The sequence below is a fragment of the Petromyzon marinus genome, chromosome 23 (genome assembly GCF_048934315.1).
Source record: "Petromyzon marinus isolate PM22_M1 ecotype Great Lakes invasive population chromosome 23, UKy_Petmar_22M1.pri1.0, whole genome shotgun sequence".
Lineage (NCBI taxonomy): Eukaryota > Metazoa > Chordata > Hyperoartia > Petromyzontiformes > Petromyzontidae > Petromyzon > Petromyzon marinus.
This window is the reverse complement of record NC_133689.1, coordinates 2,782,841-2,801,747: the sequence shown is the minus strand read 5'-3', so window position 1 is coordinate 2,801,747 and position 18,907 is coordinate 2,782,841. Positions and strand designations below refer to the sequence as shown.

General features: G+C 50.7%; 1 long non-coding RNA gene across 1 annotated transcript; it reads right to left on the bottom strand.

The window, feature by feature from the left end:
• Positions 1-16,932: 16,932 nt before the first annotated feature.
• Positions 16,933-18,261, bottom strand: LOC116945177 (uncharacterized). The gene is made up of 2 exons (XR_004403206.2): positions 18,077-18,261; positions 16,933-17,310 (listed from the first exon to the last, which is right to left on the bottom strand). It is a non-coding gene; the product is annotated as an uncharacterized LOC116945177 (long non-coding RNA).
• Between the last annotated feature and the right edge of the window lie 646 nt (positions 18,262-18,907).

The following is an 18,907-nucleotide window of genomic DNA, read 5'->3' as shown; positions in this document are numbered from 1 at the left end:
TCCGTCAAGCACCCTGCACACGAGCCCATTTACTTGCTCCATCTCGTCTCCATCGAACCCTGCTCCCCCCCCCCCCCCTTACGCATCGCGTCCCTCGGCTGCCGCAACCCCCTCAATATCCTCCGACCACCGGCATCGAGTGGCCCTGCCCAAGCCTCCCTTGGCTTATCCTAACGCTTGCAATGACGTCTCGCAGCTACACACCCGTGTGCTCTCTCATGCCTTCCGTCTTTTTCAATGCGATTCTAAGCGTGCGTGTCCATCGCCCCCCCACTCCTCCACGCTTATGTGGACACGTGTCAATGTTTTAATTGAACACATAGGGTCCAATTAAGAGAAGGCGCGGTGTACAAGATGCCTGGCTGTGTGCGTACGCGCGTGTGTGTGTGTGCGTGTGTGTGTGTGCGTGTGTGTGTGGGGAGCGGTAGTGTAGCGGTTAGCGCTACGCTGCGCTACGCTGCGCTACGAAACCGGCGACCCGAGGTCGATTTCCCGCTCACGGCCAACACCGGTGACGATTATCTGATCTGGTCCTGGGCAACCGCTCGGTCGACGCAGCCTCCAATGAGTGCCTGGTGCGGTGTGTAAAACATCGCCACTAGGAAGACAAAGGCGGCCGGGCGTGGTGTTGACCACCCACCCCCGTTGTGTGCCATGCCGGCCTGCATAGGTGCTGCTCGCTAACAGCACTTGCCCCTACAGTCTGTTCGGGCTATACGGGGGATCTTTGTCTTTGTGGGTTTCTGCGGGGAGTGGTGGTGTAGTGTGCTGCGCTACGCACGAATGTCCTGTACGTTGAACTTCTTCTTTCGCGACGTACTAATCGTAGGTGCGGGGAAGGGCAAGAAAGTAACACACAAAGAAGCAGTTCTAAAGACATGAGCTGAGAATCCGGAGACCCGAGTTCGATTTCCGCTTACGACCAACAACCAGTGACCATTATTTGAACCGGTCCTGGGCTTACCATAGGTCAACGCAGCCTCAAACGAGTACCTGGGTGTGGTGAAGGTCACTGGGCGTGATGAAGGTCACCGGGTGTGGTTGAAGGTCCCTGGTTATAGTGAAGGTCACTGGGTGTGGTGAAGGTCACTGGGTGTGGTGAAGGTCACTGGGTGTGGTTGAAGGTCACCGGTTATAGTGAAGGTCACTGGGTGTGGTGAAGGTCACTGGGTGTGGTTGAAGGTCACCGGTTGTGGTGAAGGTCACTGGTTATGGTGAATGTCACTGGGTGTGGTGAAGGTCACTGTGTGTGGTGAAGGTCACTGGGTGTGGTGAAGGTCACTGTGTGTGGTGAAGGCCACGGAGTGTGGTGAAGTTCACTGTGTGTGGTGAAGGCCACGGAGTGTGGTGAAGGTCACTGGTTGTGGTGAAGGTCACTGGGTGTGGTGAAGGTCACTGTGTGTGGTGAAGGCCACGGAGTGTGGTGAAGGTCACTGGTTGTGGTGAAGGTCACTGTGTGTGGTGAAGGCCACGGAGTGTGGTGAAGGCCACGGGGCGTGGTGAAGGTCACTGGTTGTGGTGAAGGCCACGGAGTGTGGTGAAGTTCACTGGGCGTGGTGAAGGTCACTGGTTGTGGTGAAGGTCACTGGTCGTGGTGAAGGCCACGGAGTGTGGTGAAGTTCACTGGGCGTGGTGAAGGTCACTGGTTATGGTGAAGGTCACTGGGCGTGGTGAAGGTCACTGGTGGTGGTGAAGGTCACTGGGCGTGGTGAAGGTCACTGGGCGTGGTGAAGGTCACTGGTTATGGTGAAGGTCACTGGGTGTGGTGAAGGTCACTGGGTGTGGTGAAGGTCACTGGGCGTGGTGAAGGTCACGTTGTTTGAAGAGACGATGGCCGGTGGTCGAGGCTCACGACGGAGCGGCAGCCAGAGGAGATGACATCCATCCGTGCCCGCGCCGTAGAGATGGAGCGATGAAATCAGCTCACGTGCAGGTGCTGGATGGATCGTTGATCGTGGGTTGCTGTTCGGCATGTTGGGTGTCATTTTGAGGATTGTCCCCTCATATTTGTGGGTTTTTTCCTCCGGTGCGCTCCACTTTCCTCCCCTCCAAAAAAAACCCCAACCCCCGCTCACTTAGTAATCCTCCAAACATTCCAATTGGCAAACTCTATAAATAAACAACTCAAAATTTCATCATTCGCCTCGTCGTTGCAGAGAATACAAATGCAGATAATACTGACAATGTCTCCTTTATGTTTCAGTCCCGCCACATAAAAAAAAATCCTATTCGTGCAAACGATTGGCCGCATGGCCTTCTCCACCGAAGTGTAAAATGTCAGTGGCATCGATTCAAATGTGAGCCAAACTCTAGACCGCTCTCTCATAATAAAGTATATTGAGACTTAGTAAACCGGACCACGGTTGATGATAACAATAATCTGTTTAATCCCATGCAAAGCCATATTTAATCCAGACACATTAGCTGCGAGATAATGACATCGGAGCCCTCGCGCACAATATTTGTCTGAGAGATTTAGAATTTCCATAATGGAACTATTTAATGATGCACGAATAAATAGAATTAAACAAAAACCCTCGGCCAGTCAGTGAAGTGAGTGGAATTCCGGAAGTAAAAACAACAACGTGATAGCCCACGCTACATACAAGCTAAGACTATGTTTAATTATTTCACCAGGTGAGGCCCACTGACCCTTATCTAGCTCTTCTTCAGAAGCGACCTGGCCCATGTAAGTGGCTTATCACGTGGACATTTAATAGCAGCCAAATATTCTAACCCACGCTTGATTAAAACACTCGCCGATCCACATTTCATGATTGATGTTGAATTTGCGGCTAATATCAGTGGCAGACGATTTCTGAACCAGCCCTGTGCCGTTCCCTAAGTAGACCCAGCCTGAAACTGGTGCCTGGTGCAGGGTGTCAGAATCAGAATCTTTAGATAGACTGGAGGAGGAATCCGATAAGCTGTGAAGCTCTTTTTCACACACGTCCAGAAAGTTACTAAAATAAACAATGCAAACACAAAACAATCAACAGTGTGGAGACAAAGGCGGCCGAGGGTGGTGCTGGCCACACACAATGCCCCAGCGCTCGCTCACAGCACGCGAGATCTCAGAGTCTCTTGGGAGCTCCACGGCGCGGCAGCGGTGAGCGCACCGCGTTCAGACTGCAGCCACCGCCACAAGCGGCATCTCAACGTGCGCATGGTGGACCTCCTCCTCTAAGTCGACTCAGCCTCAACATCAGCACGTGTTCTCCCACAGAACCGCTTATTCAAGGCTGTACGGGGGACTGGCGCGTGGTGGGGGAGGTGGGAGCGTGGGGGGGGAGGGGTGCGTGGGGGGGAGGTGGGAGCGTGGGGGGGTGCATGGAGGAGGGGTGCGTGGGAGGATGAGGGGAGAGGTGCGTGGGGGAGGGGTGCATGGGGGGGAGGAGGGAGTGGTGCGTGGGGGGGTGTGTAGAGGGGAGGGGTGCGTGGGGGGGGTATCTTGATCTCTGCTCGTGATTTTGCTTGCGCTCTGAATGCTCAAACAACACCCGGGGAGTGTCGGCGCGCCGGGCGGGGTTGTCGCCTGCCCTTGACTTTCCGCGACGCTTCAATCGGCGGGTGGACGTGGAAAAGGAAAATGATAAATATAAACACAAGGCACAAGAAGAGCGCCACCCATCACATCACATCACAATCTGGCGAGTGCAGCTGCTCACCTCGCCCTTCTCGCTCGGCTGGCGAGAAAGGGGAGGGGTGGCCATTATCGCCCCCCCCCCCCCTCCGATAAGATCAGGCGAGAATCGTCGTCTTCGTCATCGCAAGGTTACCGCGCGGTCCCAACGCCCACCTCGCCATCCTCTCACCACGCGTCTCGCCCTTAACTACCTCGCCTGCTGTACAGGCGAGCAAGTGAGCAAGCGAGCAAGCGAGAGTGAGCGAGTGAGTGAGCGTAAGAGAGCGAGTGAGAGAGTGAATGAGTGAGCGAGTGAGTGAGAGGGTGAGTGAGTGAGCGTCAGAGAGCGAGTGAGTGAATGAGCGAGTGAGTGAGTGACGTCTGCTGGATATTTGGAGTTCGCGTTGTCTCTCTCTGCGTGGTTGCGTGGATTTTTCTCCGGGTCCTCCGGTATTTCCCTCCACATTCAGAATCAACATCACGCGTTTAGAGTTATGTGACCGCTGCAAATGTCCACGTGATAAGCCACTTCGTTGACCTATCATTTGTGATAGCCAAGTCGCTTCTGAAAAATAACTACAATATAGCTCAGTGGGCCTCACCAGGTAAAATAAAATAAAATCGTTTAAGTGAGCGCCCATCACTCAGCTGCGAATTCTGCAACGGTGCATCCGCGTGAGATGTCGCTCCACAGCCTGGGATCCCACACAGAGATCCGATTTTGCGTCAGAATTTCGGGGGTTGGGAGGTTAAGGGGCACTTTTCCCACGAACTGCTGGCTCATGAGCTGGCCACGTAGCCAGCCGTGAAGCCACAAGACGGCGGTGGCGGTGATGAATGGCAGCTTGAAGGGGGATTTGTCGACTCATAGGAGGAGGGGGAGGTGCAGGCGGTGACCTTTCTCATTCACACGACGGCTGGAGCAGATTTTCGCCGACAGAGAGGAATCGTTCGTCACGTGGCAGTCAAAGTGATATTTTGTTGATTCTCGGAGATGGAATTTCGCCAAATTAATCGCAAGACCAAACTTAATGTGATTCCTGCGAAGCCGTCGGTGACCGGGTTGAAACCATAAACTCGTCCACTGAGATCCGAATCTAGCTTCTCAAGTGTGGCTGACATGGCCATTATAATTCATCAGAGAGACACACACACACAGACACAATGGCTCAAACCTAGCGTCTCAGCGGCGCTGCGCTCAGCGCTCTGACCTTTGAGTGACCTGAGCACAACCCCGTGCTCATTTCAGCAGAGAATCACTCGACTTTTAAAACAAATTGGAACAATAAGTGCGTGGCGGTCAGGTGCACGAATGAGATGGACTGCAAGATGTTAGCAGCAGCCATAGCCCGGAGGAAAGGATCCTCCTCTGCAATTATGTCGCTGTCAAAGTTGGGCAAAAACAAACATTACGCATCGGACGAGCTAGAGGCTAGACGGAAGCAGAGAGAGAGATGCACACACAAACCGTGCAAACCCTCTGATTATCATGGTTGGCTACGTACCGTTCGAAAGAAGCTCAACACACATGCGTACATATTAATAATAAAGGTTTTTTTTTTGTTAGGTCGCGTAAGTATAAATGTGTCGTAAACCTTCACCACCCGACACAGCCAATTAGTAAGGGACTTGTCACGTAAACAAAACGCCAATCAGTTACTACTTAAGCTCACGGTTGTGTTGGAGAGTAAATCCACAACATCTGTAAGCACGCGGTGCATTGTGTGGCTTTTCTCGATGCAATAATTACATTTGTCATTTGATCGCCGCTTGCCCGAATACCGTAATCGTGATCAGACACACAGCCCGGGCGGGGAAATACACGTATGTAATATGTATGTTGAACTTCTTTCGCGCCGTACGTAGCCAACCATGCTAATCGGAGGTGTGGGGGAAGGACAGCCAACGGAGGGACACGCGAGCGTGGGTGAGTGGTGAGTGAGAGAGTGAGAGCGAGTGAGTGAAAGAGTGAGAGAGTGAGTGAACGAGTGAGAGGGTGAGCGAGTGAGAGCGAGTGAGCGAAAGAGTGAGCGAAAGAGTGAGAGTGAGTGAACGAGTGAGAGAGTGAGCGAGTGAGAGCGAGTGAGTGAAAGAGTGAGTGAGAGAGTGATTGTGTAAAAGAGAGAGTGAGAGAGTGAGGGAGTGAGTGAGCGAAAGAGTGAGTGAGAGTGAGTGAACGAGTGAGAGAGTGAGCGAGTGAGAGCGAGTGAGCGAAAGAGTGAGTGAGAGTGAGTGAACGAGTGAGAGAGTGAGCGAGTGAGAGCGAGTGAGTGAAAGAGTGAGTGAGAGAGTGATTGTGTGAAAGAGAGAGTGAGAGAGTGAGGGAGTGAGTGAGCGAAAGAGTGAGTGAGAGTGAGTGAACGAGTGAGAGAGTGAGCGAGTGAGAGCGAGTGAGCGAAAGAGTGAGTGAGAGTGAGTGAACGAGTGAGAGAGTGAGCGAGTGAAAGCCAGTGAGTGAAAGAGTGCGTGAGAGAGTGAGTGTGCGAAAGAGTGAATGAGAGAGTGAGTGAACGAGCGAGTGGGTGAAAGAGTGAGTGAAAGAGTGAGTGAGAGAGTGAGTGAGAGAGTGAGCGAGTGAGAGCGAGTGAGTGAAAGAGTGCGTGAGAGAGTGAGTGTGCGAAAGAGTGAGTGAGAGAGTGAGTGAACGAGCGAGTGAGTGAAAGAGTGAGTGAGAGAGTGAGTGAGAGAGTGAGCGAGTAAGAGCGAGTGAGTGAAAGAGTGAGTGAGAGAGTGAGTGAGAGAGTGAGTGTGCGAAAGAGTGAGTGAGTGAAAGAGTGAGTGAGAGACTGAGAGAGTGAGTGAGTGAGAGAGTGAGTGAGAGTGAGTGAACGAGTGAGAGAGTGATCGAGTGAGAGCGAGTGAGTGAAAGAGTGAGTGAGTGAGTGAGAAAGTGAGTGTGCGAAAGAGTGAGTGAGAGTGAGTGAACGTGTGAGAGAGTGAGCGAGTGAGCGAAAGAGTGAGTGAGAGAGTGAGTGAACGAGTGACAGAGTGGGTGAGTGAGAGAGTGAGCGAAAGAGTGAGTGAGAGAGTGAGTGAGCGAAAGAGTGAGAGAGTGAGTGAGCGAAAGAGTGAGTGAGTGAGTGAGCGAAATAGTGAGAGAGTGGGTGAGTGAGAGCGAGTGAGCGAAAGAGTGAGTGAGAGTGAGTGAAAGAGTGAGTGAGAGAGTGAGTGAGAGAGTGAGTGTGCGAAAGAGTGAGTGAGAGTGAGTAAACGAGTTAAAGTGTGGGTGAGTGAGAGAGTGAGTGAGCGAAAGAGTGAGTGAGGGAGTGAGTGAGTGAGTGAACGAGTGAGAGAGTGGGTGAGTGGGAGCGAGTGAGCGAAAGAGTGAGTGAGAGAGTGAGTGAGTGAACGAGTGAGAGAGTGGGTGAGTGAGAGAGTGAGTGAGCGAAAGAGTGAGTGAGAGAGTGAGTGAACGAGTGAGAGAGTGGGTGAGTGAGAGAGTGAGCGATTGAGTGAGCGAGAGTGTGATCGGGCGAGTAAGTGAGCGTGAGCGAGTGAGTGAGAGAGAGTGTGAGTGAGTGAGTGTGAGCGAGTGAGTGAGTGAGAGCGAGTGAGTGTGAGTGAGAGTGAGTGAGAGTGAATGAGAGAGCGAGTGAGCGAGAGAGTGAGCGAGTGAGTGAGCGAGAGTGTGAGCGGGCGAGTAAGTGAGCGTGAGTGAGGGAGAGTGAGTGAGAGTTAGTGAAGGAGAGAGAGTGAGTGTGAGTGAGCGAGTGAGTGAGTGTGAGTGAGGGAGAGTGAGTGAGAGTTAGTGAATGAGAGTGAGTGTGAGTTAGTGAATGAGAGTGAGTGTGAGTGAGCGAGTGAGTGTGAGTGAGTGAGTCAATGAGAGAGAGAGAGAGTGAATAAGAGAGTGAGAGAGTGAATGAGAGAGTGAATGAGTTAGTGAATGAGAGAGTGGGAGTGAATGAGAGAGAGTGAATGAGAGAGAGTGAATGAGAGAGATTGAATGAGAGAGTGAATGAGAGAGAGTGAGAGAGTCAATGAGAGAGTGTATAAGAGAGTGAGAGAGAGTGAATGAGAGAGTGAATGAGTTAGTGAATGAGAGAGTGAGAGTGAATGAGAGAGTGAATGAGATAGATTGAATGAGATAGTGAATGAGAGAGAGTGAATGAGAGAGTGAATGAGAGAGAGTGAGTGAGTGAGCGTGCCTGTCTGCTGGAGCACAGAGAAGACGCGCGAGAGGGCAGATGGCGAAAACACATTTCGCACGATTACATAGCGTGAAGGCATTATGGGTTTTACACGAGATGGCCTTTTCTCTCTCTCTCTCTGTCGGTGCACTGTGTTGGCGAGATTAAGTCCTCCATCTGTGAGCTGTCGCAGTACGATTAGAACCCCTAAAACAGGGCGTTCCCAAACTCGCCCACTCACGACCAGGCCCCGTCTCTCCGCGTTCGCCGATGCGACCTCTTCGCACATTCAGATGAACGCGCTGCACGCCCCCGATGGGACTGGTTGTAATTGACAACCAAAATGTCACGGCACTCAAATTGTAAATATTGTACCTTTTTTTGCCAGTATCAAAGTATGGGAATAAAGCAGGTGAGACTAGGCCCTCAAGAAGGCTGTCTCTCGTGTAGGCTAATCAGTTTGAAATACAATGCGTATGTTATCAGAGCATGTTTATGTTTGCATGTTCAACACAAGTACTGTGTGTGGTTAATGCAGACTTGATTCCTTGCAAAATGTTTCTGTTTGGTGTTTTAACATCTTAACACAAACTCTTCAACTGCCAGAGAGGGTAAAATCTAATTGTAAGTGGTGTGGATTTACTCTCCAACACACCGGTGTGCTGAAGTCGTCACTAATTGGTAACATTTTCACCATTGGAACCTCCTTTGCTAGTGTAGGGGTGTTGTGGGAAGGTAACACACAGTGTGGGAAGGTGACACACAGTCACACCTGTAGGGGTGTTGTGGGAAGGAAACACAGTGTGGGAAGGTGACACACAGTCACACCATGGTGGCTACAACCACGTCCGCTATAGCACCGCCCTCAGTGATGTATGGGTATAAAGGGCGGGGAGCCAGAGAGTTCGGAGCAGTGTGTTGGGGCCAAGAATGAAGAACCAGTGAAGAAGGAAGGCCGGCTAGATAGACCCTGGGACTTCCCTGACCGCTGTCCTTTTGAGGGCCGGCAGGGTAAGCCGGTGGTGCGGCCCCAGAGCCTCAGAGCCGGAGCCCTTTTAAGGGTCGGTCTGTCTGGTGGGGTGCCGTGATCTGTGCTTGACCAGGGCCAGATCAGATAGCCTCCTCTAGCGCCTGTAGCTGGAGGAACTGGGAGCACAGGAGTTAGGCTAGATAGCCTAGGGGGTGTCCCAGCGTGTATACGGGTGAAGGGGCCGTTACCCCTTCCAGTGTAACCCTTGTTAAGCTTGAATAAACAGTGCTGCCTCTACTCCACCGTCTCCGTGTCCCGTGAACCCACTACACCAGTAGCAAAATATAATTGTTTTTTACCCTTTTATCTGGCAACAAAACTGACACCTTTTTTTTACAAGGAGTCATGTTTGCTTTGACCACAGTACCTGCTTTGGTGTCATCTGGTCCAACACCAACGTGAGACTAGGCTCTAAGGAAAGCTGTCTCGGGTGTGGACCAATCAATTTCAAGAAGAGTGCCAATACATTATCAGAGTTATGTTTTTTTGTTTGCATTCCGACCGCAGGTATTGTGGTCAATGCAAACATGACTCCTTGTAAAAAAAGGCGTCACTTTTGTTGCCAGATAAAAGGGTAAGAAAACAATTATCATATTGTAACATTTTGTTTAGTTGACAAACCCTTAACAATTGGCTGTGTCGGGTGGTGGCGGGGTTAACAACGCGTTTATATTTACGCGAAATAAACCCCCCAATAAAAGCTTTTAATTTGTGTATACTGTCATTCACTTTATTGATGTCCGTGTGTCTGGTCCACGCGTAATCGGAAGTGATATACACTGATTAGGAACGATCTTTGACGCACACATCGGTACGATGCCTTTCACATGAGCATCGTTTTTTTTAAGAAACCACTCCCTCCAAGCAGCGATCTTGTGCCTCTTGAGTTCGTCATTTCGTGTGCGCTTAAGTTGACGTTACTTTGTTTTACACGGACGATCCCCTTTCGTCGCTTGCCAGGGATATATTACACCCGAGATCCGTGGCGCGTGAGCACAGCAATAACAACAACAGAGACAACAACAACAACAATAAACACATTCATATATCATTATACATCACTTTGATCCTCGGTCTCTTGGGAACACGTGCTCGGGCTATGTTCCTCCTAGAGATATCACATTTGTGTAACATTCTCTCTACTCGCGATTTTCCGATGCGCGGTAAGCTTACAGAATGTGCGTGACGTTAATTGCGGAGTCAAATACTGACATTTCACGGGAGTTGGCCAGATTATTCCTCCTCCATGTCTCTTCAATTGTTGATTATGAACGCTTGTGCATGCTACTTTTGGTAAGCTCTTTTATTACATACTGCACCTTTCTTATTACATCCTGCTATCCATTTCCCGTAGTCCGTTACCAATTGGTATCACAGCGACATTATCATATATGAGATGGGTAATAATTTCTCCATTTATATTCATGCTTTTGTATTTTGTTTTTTATCCAATCCAATTTACGGAAAACATCTCGTGATGTTGCTGCGAATACTAAATCCGATCAGTTTATCCCTGTCACGTGGGCGGCGAAGCGGCCCAGCGCTTGCCACTTGTTGTAGAGGTTGTCGGTTCGAAATCCAGAGGCCGCCCTGATTATTACTGCGGGTGAAAAAACCACGATAATATAATAGAGGGGGCGGGGTTGGACGTTGGGGAGAAGGGAGACACGGATAAGAGGAGGGAGACACGGGGGGAGGAGGAGGGAGAGACGGGGGAGGAGGAGGGAGACACGGGGGGGGGGTGCTGTAAAACGTCGGTCGTTCACGACGCCGTATCTCGCCCTGCAACGTGGAGCAATGAAACAGCGGCGTCCTTTATTCTACCGCGGAGTTTTATTGCCACCATGCAATTGGGCAACGGGGGCTTGGGGTGGCACCGGTGGCCTCCTATCCACCACCACCACCGGGAAGTGAGCTGGCACTCCGCTAGGATCTGGGCTGTCCTGGTGTGGGCTGGATCGATCAGAGCCAAATAATCATCAAGAAATCCACCAGGCGTGGACTCAGAAATGTCAGTAAAACCGAATGCAATAAATGTATAAAAAGTGGTGGTTTTTCAGGCAATGCATTGGATTCATATTTGTTTTTGAGTCAGGGCCACGTGGACGTCTTATATCAAAATTCTTGTCGGGTGGCGGAGGGTTAACTACACAAAATTTGGAATAAAACGATTACGTGGCCGAACCCACGAAACATATATGGATCAGCGCCGACATCTATTGCGTGTATTTGTATTTGTGTGTGTGTAAAACACTGGCCTAGCATTAGATGGTGGGATGAGACCGTCAGGGCAATATCTCGGAAGGTCGCCGCGTGCCTCCTAAGCAGAGCAGCTGCGGGATCTGGCGGAGGGCGGAACGCGATGGAAATGAGGCGCGGTGGGTGGCATCAGTGGCCTTGGCCACGAGGACTCCCTTGGTCCTGACCTTGGTTACCAGTCACAGGAGCGTGTGACATTGTGACCGTGTGGCATTGTGACCGTGTGACATTGTGACCGTGTGACATTGTGACCCTCTGACCGTGTGGCATTGTGACCGTGTGACTGACATTGTGACCGTATGACATTGTGACCCTCTGACCGTGTGGCATTGTGACTGTGTGACATTGTGACCGTGTGACATTGTGACTTTGTAACATTGTGACCGTGTGGCATTGTGACCTTGTGACATTGTGACCGTGTGACATTGTGACCGTGTGGTATTGTGACCGTGTGGCATGTGACCGTGTGGCATTGTGACCCTGTGACCTTGTGACCGTGTGACATTGTGACCGCGTGACATTGTGACCCTTTCACCTTGTGACCTGGTGGCCTAGTTTCAATGGGGTGGGGAGGGGGGGGCATATAACTCAACCAATATTATACGTTTAAACGAATGTTGCATTCATCTTCTCCCCGTTGCATTCGTTTAAATGGAGAGCCGTGAAGCGCTGGAAGGATGGGTGGTGGTCGCGGGTTGCTGAGGAGCTGGAGTCTGCCTCAGTGGCCCGCGATCACAAATCTCTATTTAACTCCATCAAAAAAAGTAACCTGCAGCGCCACACCTATTACCATCATTAGGGGAAAAAATGGTGATCCAATCTCCGACCCCCAGGAACAGGTTTGCAGATTTGCTGAGCATTTCTGTGAGGTCCTGGTGGAGGGGAAATCCCTCAGCCAGGAAAACATCGTGGCACAAAGTGGGGATGACCCTGCTGAGGCTGCAGTGCCTCAAATATTGGAAGAAGTCACCCCCTGTGAGTGGCTGGCTGAGGTACCATCTGTAGAGGAAGTACTGAAGGCGATCCGGAGTCTGAGACCAGGAAAGGCACCGGGCAGAGATGATCTCCCAAGCGAAATGCTGAGGGAGGGTGGCGTTTGTGCACAGACTGCCCTATATGACATCATAACAACAGTCTGGACCAATGGACGGGTTCCGCAGGATTGGAAGGATGCCCTGATGGTTCCCCTCTTTCAGAAGGGGGACCGCACAGACTGTAACAACTACAGGGGCATCTCACTCCTCAGTGTGCGGGGAAAGGTCCTGGCAAGGATTATTCAACATCGCCTTGCCAGGCACGCTGAGGAGAGGCTTGTGGAGCCCGAATGCGGTTTTAGGAAAGGGCGGTCCTGCACAGATGCCATATTTTCTGTCCGTCTGCTACAGCAGAGGTGTAGGGAATTCCAACAAGACCTACATCTCTGCTTTATTGACCTGGTCAAGGCCTATGATACCATCAGTAGGCCTGGGCTCTGGGTTGTGCTTCGTGCTTTTGGAGTCCCTGACCCTCTGCTTACGATCATTAAGGGCCTTCATGATGGTGAGCGGGCACGGGTAAAACTACGTGGCCGGGAGTCAGAGCCATTCCCTGTACATCTTGGGGTGCGACAGGGATGTCCTCTGGCTCCCACATTAACATCTATTTTGACCACGTAGTTCGTGAAGCCTTCCATAGCTGTACCGGGGGAATCTTCATTTGGTACAGATATAATGGGAGGCTGATCGATGCCCGGGTGTGGTCAAGGGATGGCTCCCTATTGCTCAACCACCTTATGTATGCCGATGATTTGGTAATAGCTGCTCATTCAGAGGAGGAGTTGGAGACGCTGCTGCTGAGACTGGAGCGTGCCACTAAGAGATGGGGCCTTACCATCAGCTCCACCAAAACTAAGCACCTGCCTGGGTATTTTGTACCATCGGACACTCCACCCCCACAACTCCCAATCGGTGATGGGGCAGTTGTGGAGAGAGTGGAGAGTTTCCCATACCTGGGCAGTGTGCTTATGACCGGCTCCAGTTTAACCGCAGAGGTCTCACTCCGAATCAGTCGAGCGGCAATATCTTTTCATCGGTTGCGTAACGCTGTGTGGAAGCTACTTGGTCTGTTGCTCCGCACTAAGCTTCAGGTCTTCTCGGCCACCGTCATTCCCTCCCTTCTCTACGCTTGCGAAACGTGGACCCCCCTAATGGGACATCTTCCCTGGTTAGAAACATTTAGGCTAGCCTGTCTACGATCCATCCTGGGTTTAACCAGGCTGGATTTGTTGAGAAGCTCACAAATCTTTGAAAGATCTGGGCAAGGTCCCATCGGTGAGCTCCTCCGGCAGGCAAGGCTGCGTTGGCTGGGTCATGTAGCCCGCATGCCCAGCCACCGCATGCCGAAACAGCTTTTGTTCGGCCGGATCGAGGGGGCTAAACGGGCGCGGCACGGGCTAGAAAAGAGATGGAGTGATGTGGTACAGGAGGACGTGGAGCTGAGTGGACTTGCCGATGACTGGTACCAGCGGTGTCAAGATCGGCCTCTGTGGAGGAGGCTCGTGAAGGATGCTACTGGGCAGTTGGAGGCAGTCGCCCTCCAACAACAACGGAGGGCGGAGGAGCGACGCTCACAACAACGAGCGGAGCGCCGGGTGGCTAAAGCACAGCAGGTTGGCACAGTAGGGGGCACAGATGGTGCATCAGCCAGTCATCTCAGTCATCTTAGTCAGTCGACCCGTGGCACTTGGGTCTGCCCCGTGACCTCCTGCCAGCGGGCGTTCGACACTTCACGTGGCCTCAAGGTGCACATGGCCTGGCACAAGCGCCGTGGTGACGTCACCACCACTTAGTGATGAATGTCGGTTGTTGTTGTTGTGTGTGTGTGTGCATTCCACAGGCTGCCAGTGGCAGGCTGGCACGCTGGGCACAAGAGTTGACTCATCTCTTTTTATAGAACACTGCCCAGCAGCAAAACGTTGTTTGCAGTCAGGGGCTCCGCGTAGAGAGAGAGAGGGATCTTTCTGACACGCGTCTCAAGCGATCGCCGTTACCAAGTCGTAATTCTTCGAGACAAAACCGGAGCAAATAAATAAGTTACGGGCAGGAATAACCCGAGCAGCCGGTGGGCTGCGGATGAACTGAGAGGCACGGGAAGACATCGGATTGACGTGAGCGTGGCCTGGAGGCTGAGGGAGGGAGGGAAGATGAAGCGGAGTAAGGAGGTGAGGGGAAGGACGTTCGTGGATGTTGTGATGGTGCCCGTGGTGTCTGTCAGATTGGGTCTATGCCACCGGTCGCCGTTAGGTGCGATGCGACTGTCGGGGGTGAAACGTTGAACGCGAAGTGAAAAGGCCAAATCGTTATGTATTGAGGGGAGGGGCGGGGGGTAACCGGAGGAGCTGCAGCGCACTGATCATTCTAATACTCAGCCTGACCACACTAACAAACCAGACCCCAGCATTGCCTCTACCAATAACCACACTAACAAACCAGACCCTACCATTGCCTCTACCAATAACCACACTAACACACCAGACCCTAGCATTGCCTCTACTAATAACCACACTAACAAACCGGACCCCAGCATTGCCTCTACCAATAACCACACTAACAAACCAGACCCCAGCATTGCCTCTACCAATAACCACACTAACAAACCAGACCCTATCATTGCCTCTACCCATAACCACACTAACAAACCAGACCCTATAATTGCCTCTACCCATAACCACAATAACAAACCAGACCCTAGCATTGCCTCTACCAATAACCACACTAACAAACCAGACCCTAGCATTGCCTCCACCCATAACCACACTAACAAACCAGACCCTATAATTGCCTCTACCCATAACCACAATAACAAACCAGATCCTAGCATTGCCTCTACTCATAACCACACTAACAAACCAGACCCTAGCATTGCCTCTACCAATAACCACACTAACAAACCAGACCCCAGCATTGCCTCTACTAATAACCACACTAACAAACCAGACCCCAGCATTGCCTCTACCCATAACCACACTAACAAACCAGACCCTAGCATTGCCTCTACCAATAACCACACTAACAAACCAGACCCCAGCATTGCCTCTACTAATAACCACACTAACACACCAGACCCCAGCATTGCCTCTACCAATAACCACACTAACAAACCAGACCCCATCATTGCCTCTACTAATAACCACACTAACAAACCAGACCCTAGCATTGCCTCTCCCCATAACCACACTAACAAACCAGACCCCAGCATTGCCTCTACAAATAACCACACTAACAAACCAGACCCCAGCATTGCCTCTACCAATAACCACACTAACAAACCAGACCCTAGCATTGCCTCTCCCCATAACCACACTAACAAACCAGACCCCAGCATTGCCTCTACCAATAACCACACTAACAAACCAGACCCCAGCATTGCCTCTACCAATAACCACACTAACAAACCAGACCCTAGCATTGCCTCTACTAATAACCACACTAACAAACCAGACCCCAGCATTGCCACTACCCATAACCACACTAACAAACCAGACCCTAGCATTGCCTCTACCAATAACCACACTAACAAACCAGACCCCAGCATTGCCTCTACTAATAACCACACTAACACACCAGACCCTAGCATTGCCTCTCCCCATAACCACACTAACAAACCAGACCCCAGCATTGCCTCTACTAATAACCACACTAACAAACCAGACCCTAGCATTGCCTCTACTAATAACCACACTAACAAACCAGACCCCAGCATTGCCTCTACTAATAACCACACTAACAAACCAGACCCCAGCATTGCCTCTACCAATAACCACACTAACAAACCAGACCCCAGCATTGCCACTACCCATAACCACACTAACAAACCAGACCCTAGCATTGCCTCCACCCATAACCACACTAACACACCAGACCCTAGCATTACCTCTACCGATAACCACACTAACAAACCAGACCCCAGGATTGCCTCTACCCATAACCACACTAACACACCAGACCCCAGCATTGCCTCTACCAATAACCACACTAACAAACCAGACCCCAGCATTGCCTCTACCAATAACCACACAAACAAACCAGATCCTAGCATTGCCTCTACTCATAACCACACTAACAAACCAGACCCCAGCATTGCCTCTACCAATAACCACACTAACAAACCAGACCCCAGCATTGCCTCTACCAATAACCACACAAACAAACCAGACCCCAGCATTGTCACTACCCATAACCACACTAACAAACCAGACCCTAGCATTGCCTCCACCCATAACCACACTAACAAACCAGATCCTAGCATTGCCTCTACCCATAACCACACTAACAAACCAGACCCTAGCATTGCCTCTACCCATAACCACACTAACACACCAGACCCTAGCATTACCTCTACCGATAACCACACTAACAAACCAGACCCCAGGATTGCCTCTACCCATAACCACACTAACACACCAGACCCTAGCATGTCCTGTACTCTTAACCATGCTAACAATTACAGGTGTATCCTGTTAACAATTACAGGTGTAGAGGACCCTGTTGCGAATTGCATTATGGCCGTTATTGTAATGGTGATTACGATGATCATGACGACGTCATGGTGATAATGATGATGACAATCATGGTGTTGATGATGTTAACAATTGTGTTGATGATGATGGTGATGATTACGGTGGTCATTATTATGATTATTGTGATAATAACAATGGTGATAATGATGTCGATGACGATGATTATCATGATGAAAATGGTGATTATTATGACAACAATTATGATGATGAAAGGAATTGATGCTGATAATTACGTGTGTGGGCAATTGATGATAATAATCATCATAACACCCCATCACCGTCATCTCTTACACTGCCTGATACATAGAAAAAACACAGACGTACAGCAAACTAACGTTTCGGGCAATGATCCTTCATTAGAGAACACAAAACACGAATGACGATATAATTATTGTATTTGTTCGAGAACGTTTGCTACCTTTTACATTCCGAGTGCTCGTTTAAATATCTCAAAGTATTATAATCTCCAAATTCTAGAGCTGTTTACTCTTCCTGCATGTGCCCGGTTGATTATTTTTGCCTGGCCAATCTTACAGAGTCGTGGGGGGAGTGGGGGGGGAGTGGGGGGAGGCGGCTCTCATCCCACGTCCCAGACCCCGGATCCAGCACCGTTGAGAATCGAGGGTTTTCATTTCGAACCTCAGCCTCTGTGCTGCTCTCTCTCGAGTGCAGTGAGTTGCAGTGATGCCTCGTCCCGGTTGACAAATGACTGCAAAAAGACGAAGACAAAGATCCCTCGACTAGCCTGTTGGGGCCAGTGCTGTTAGCGAGTGCTCTACCTATTACATTGCACGTACATACTACACTACATACGTACTACACTATACACTACAGAGTACACGACGTACGGCGTGAAAGAAGTTCCACATTGCACATACATACATACTACACTATCCACTGCATTATACACTACGTACAGTGTGAAAAGTTGCACATTTTACATATATACATACATACGACACTTTACACTACACCATACACTACATTGGCAGGGAGTTGTTTCACCGCTCGCTGTGAGCATTCTGCGTGGTGAATCTGTAATGTGCCCTGGCACGATGCGCAGTCCTAACACGACCGTGAGAAAAATGATCAAACACACATACATACCACGTGATCAAACACACATAAATACCATAACAACAACAACCCCCAGCTACGATCACAGATATAACCTGTAATTAAAAAGTTACTTTTTGCACAGCGAAAAAAGAATAACATAAAGTCATCAACACTGCTTCACTGTTAATTTACACGTGCAACACAACAACAAAAACAATAATCTTCTTCCCAATAACAAATATACTTCATTTATACAAAGTAGCCTAAAGGGCTTTAACATTTCTATAATGCAGTAGTGATACCCGCCGGGCGCTGAGATATAAAATCAAGGCATCAGCGGCGGCGACCCAACACGACCACGTAGCTCGCGACACGAACACAACACAGACACGATGCTTTGCGGGGGCCACACTGACCCGCTAACGACCTCCGCTCTTTAAAAATCCATGCTCAAAGCATCTGCCCCGGCGACGATTGATTACACGTGTTTACACAGCAGCCCTGGGTGACGAGGTGTCCGCCGCTCCCTCCTCCTCTCCCCTCCCCCGCCTGTTACCCCTCCTCCTCATCCCCCAACTCCTCCTCCTACCCCTCCCCCTCCTCTTACCCATCCTCCTCACACCCCCTCTTCCTCCCCCCTCCTCTACCTCCTCTTTATCCCCCCTCCTGCTCCACCCAACTCCTCGGCCTCCTCGTGCCATCCTCCTCCTCCCTCCGCGTCTCCCTCCTTCTATCCGTGTCTGGTGACTTTGTGTATTTCATATCGGAATTGCCTCAAGTGCCGTTGCTGCTGGCGGCAATAAAAGTTGTTTAAAAAGTCAAGTCTACCCTTGTCTCTCCTCTCCTCAACCTCCACCCTCCCACATCACCAAGCAGATTCTTCAAGAGTCGCATGCGGCTCTAAAGTCGCAGGTCGCCGATGTACCGAATGTACCCCCCCCCCCCATCTCAAGAGTAGAAACCTTTCCAATGTTCTGATATTCTTGACGTTCCGGTGATTTTTTTCAGCGTTTCGCCACTCCGCCGCGAGTCTCCAAGCCACCGCGACGCCTCCATCTGTCCCCTCTCTCCGCATCTCGGTGCAATTCCAGGCACGCGCGCCTCAGCCACCCTTCTTCTCCCCCCCCACACACACATTTTCAAATCTTGCCGCAATGTCCTCCTCCTCCGACGCCTGCCTGCGCCTTTGATCCGAACGTCGTCGCTGGTTCTAAGGCGACTAATTTTGTCAGCGTGAACCTCCCCGC